At 33.9% G+C, this 3,689-nt stretch overlaps 1 protein-coding gene across 7 annotated transcripts in view; it reads right to left on the bottom strand.

The window, feature by feature from the left end:
- LOC137657723 (dual specificity calcium/calmodulin-dependent 3',5'-cyclic nucleotide phosphodiesterase 1A-like) overlaps nt 1-1,648 on the bottom strand; it is a 330,354-nt gene extending 328,706 nt beyond the window's left edge. For 5 of the 7 annotated variants that reach the window (XM_068392161.1, XM_068392165.1, XM_068392164.1 and 2 more), the window contains exon 1: nt 1,506-1,648. The gene's annotated coding sequence lies outside the window, so the exon portion shown is untranslated. The remainder of the gene's footprint in view (nt 1-1,505) is intronic. The other 2 variants (XM_068392163.1, XM_068392162.1) reach the window with 2 other exon arrangements.
- Nucleotides 1,649-3,689: the final 2,041 nt, after the last annotated feature.

Here is a 3,689-nt window from a genome sequence, read left to right as displayed (position 1 = left end):
AGACATCACGTATAGATTAAAATCTCGAATGTGTAGAAATTCAATATAGAGAGATACATCATTTCATTTTTTTAAAACTGCAAATACATCGAAAATGTCAAAAATTAAATAAATGAGGACAAAATAGCTCAATCGAGTACTGGATCAATTATAAATGACCAAAATAACTAAACCAATAAATAACATAAATATACTAATAAATAAAACAAATATACCGTCATAGTACATAAAAAAAATCGTGGCTACATTATAAAAGGTAAAGAAAGTATTAATTCCTTACTTATAAAGCAAAAAAAAAAAAAATAAATAAATAAATAAATAAATAAATAAAAATAAACCGAATAACCTGAAGTTTAGTGAAACTAATAAAAATCGGTTTTGGTGTTAAACAGGTTTTCAAATCATTTACGTAATTTACGATGAAAAGAAAGACACATCGATTGGATCATATTAACTATTATTATTTTATGATCATAATATAGATTAAAATTTATAAAATATATTTCTTCCTTGTTCGAACACTTGAATCAAACTTTAAATACACAAAAAAAAGGCTTTTTGTTTATAAAACACAAACAAACACATAATTTACGATGAAAAGAATGAATGACATATATTGGATAACATTAATTAATATAATTTTATGATCAAAATATAGATTAAAATTTATAAAATTTATTCCTTTCTTGTTCAAACACTTAAAACAAACTTTAAATGCACAACAAAAAAGTAAAAAAAAAATTAATGGATTTTTGTTTATAAACACAAACAAACACACAACATGTGTAAACACAGCCAGAGATATATTTCTCATGTTAGAGCCCAGTAAACCCTTTTCTGCTTAGCCTGGAAAGCCAAGTTATATATGCCAGAACAACAGGTGTTCAAATTTAACGACCATAAATGTCAAAATGCTGATAAAATATTAACACAAAAACAAATCCTTTAACAATTTGACAATACTTTTTTTATATATAGTTTGGTTTATTGATACATAATATAAACATAGTAATATTTGTATGTAAAATCGAATAAAACTCATCTGCCCAGATTTTTTTTCCTTCCAAACTCCCAGTGAACGCCATTGACCGAAGGCAAGATGTTACGACAACAAACACAACCATCTTGTTCAGCAATAATTGTTGTTCTGTAAATATTAAATGTTTATGAGAATACCTCGGTCAGGAAGAACACGTTGACGTTGCTATTTCAATCCTATTACTTCTTCATGCCGAAGCAAATAAAAAAAAAAATCATGAAAAAAAATTCACATAAAAAGATATTTGAAATGCAATGGAACATTTCACATATTTGTTCTGACATGATCGCACTAATGCAACCCTTCGAGAGTTGTTTACATTGATAATTTCTCTCCGATTTCGCTTTCGTTATAATTTCCCATAGAGAGATTCAAAACACAACACTTCCCATACGTGGGCATGACAGACGAAGTATTCCAGTAATTAATTCCACAATCACAAAAAAATAATCAAAAGGTATTATACCAAAAGAGTTTCTTTCCGTGATGACGAAACTCGCACACCTCCACAACGAAAGCAAAGGCCAACTACACAGCGACCCGCGAATACGAAACGCATCGGCGCTACAATAACACCTTCCGTCACAGAGGCAAAGCCAAGACTGAAGCATGGTGCTGGTGTTTGACGAAGGCCATTCCGTGCGGGAACGAGTTAGCTGGCGGCTTCGCACTGTGTGGTGGTCATGTGCGTGCGGCTAGCTGCTGCTGTTGGTCTTCAGCCCCGTGCGGCTGCGGCGGCTGCTGCTGTTTTATCCAATTCTATGACAAGAAGAGGTCTGGTGCAGGATGGAGAAAAGAAGAACAAGAAGAAGAGATTCTGGTCTCTGGTGCAGGATGGAGAGAAGGGAATGGGTGGGTGGAGAGAGAAAGAGTGAGAGGGGAGGGGAAGGGGGCACTCAAGCTAGATATGGCCTACGGGAGGTTACCTTATGTTTATTGCTTTTACCAGTTAATATACCTGCTGGGCGATGGCCCTGACCCTCACACCTAAAACATTCTACGCTCCTTGACTTCGTTTGTGATCTTGGCCAACGCAGAGAGTGAAGATGCCGCTGATGACGATGGGCGCCGCTGTTCGAGACACGATTCCTACGAGTGCGGGAGATGATTGAAGACCACGAAAGGATTGAATCCACGAGATTTTGTCTCGGGGCATCTTATCGGCTTCTAGAAAGATGGTAAATGAATAAAAACTGTTTGGGAAGGGGTAGAACACGTGCTAAAAATCAACGCGTTCAAATTAATTTGTCCCATTGCAGTGCTACTGTTATTTTATTATTATTATCATTTGCTAAGCTACGACCCTAGTTGGAAAAGTAGGATGCTATAAGCCCACGGGCCCAACCAAGGAAAATAGCCCGGCGAGGAAAGGAAACAAGGAAAAATAAAATATTTTAAGAACTGTAATATCAAAATAAATATTTCCTATATAAACTATAAAAACTTTAACAAAACAAGAGAAATTAGATAGAATAGTGTCCCCAAGTGTACCCTCAAGCAAGAGAACTCTAACCCAAGACAGTGAAAGACCATGGTACAGAGGCTATAGCACTACCCAAGACTAGAGAACAATGGTTTGATTTTGGAGTGTCATTAACATCTCTGCAACAATAAATTTTCAGTCAGAATAGGATATCCTATATAGATTTTCATAGATTTTTTGCAGGAAAAAAAATACACTGCAATTTATTCATTATTGTATACCTCTTGATATTACGATATTTTATGTAGACAGAAAAATGGTAATTAAGCATCAATTATTAATCTTATGACAACTATCGTCATAATTACTATATCAACGGAGAGGCTGAGATACCAATGACAGTGAAATTAGAGACAAAATGCAAAGTAGTCGGTAATAACAATTGTTCATTAGGCGTTGCATGTGATCAACGGATAAATAATAAATATTATTATTATTATTATTATTATTATTATTATTATTATTATTATTATTATTATTATTATTATTAATTGCTAAGCTACAATCCTAGTTGGAAAAGCAGCATGCTGTAAGCCAAAGGGCTCCAAGAGGGAGGGGAGGAAAGGAAACAAGGAAAAATGAAATATTTCCAGAAAAGTATCATTAAAATAAATACCTCCTATATAAACAATAAAAACTTGAACAAAAGAGGAAGAGAATTAAGATAGAATAGTGTGCCCGAGTGTGCCCTCAAGCAAGAGAACTCCAACATGGAATATAAATTGTTCGATACGGAATCATCGCATCAAAAATATTTTAAAGAACTTTTTTTTTTCCCAAAGGCAATAATTTTGTTTCTTCCGGCAGACGTTTCCTGTAGAATCTTTTACTGCTGTCTCGTGTTAAAAAGTTAATAATTTGAGGCGTTCAAAAGACATGATAATCAACTGTTCGTTATACATGTTGCATAAGATTTTTTATAATTCTAACCATTCTTTCCATTCAAATTTCCTCGGGCAGTACCATCCTATTTGTAATACTAGGTATACAGTTAATTCTAATACTGTATTCTAGTCTTCTCAATCATGTGGCTCAATACTACACAGTATTCTACAAGATTTATTATCTTGTAGTTTAATAATTTCCTTATTTCCTTTCCTAGCTGTGCCATTTTTACCTGTTGGACCTTTTGGGCTCATAACATCCTGCTTTAGCTAGTAATGCTAG

This window comes from Palaemon carinicauda, chromosome 18 (genome assembly GCF_036898095.1).
Source record: "Palaemon carinicauda isolate YSFRI2023 chromosome 18, ASM3689809v2, whole genome shotgun sequence".
Lineage (NCBI taxonomy): Eukaryota > Metazoa > Arthropoda > Malacostraca > Decapoda > Palaemonidae > Palaemon > Palaemon carinicauda.
The sequence above is the reverse complement of the archived record's forward strand: the minus strand, read 5'-3'. Positions and strand labels throughout refer to the sequence as shown.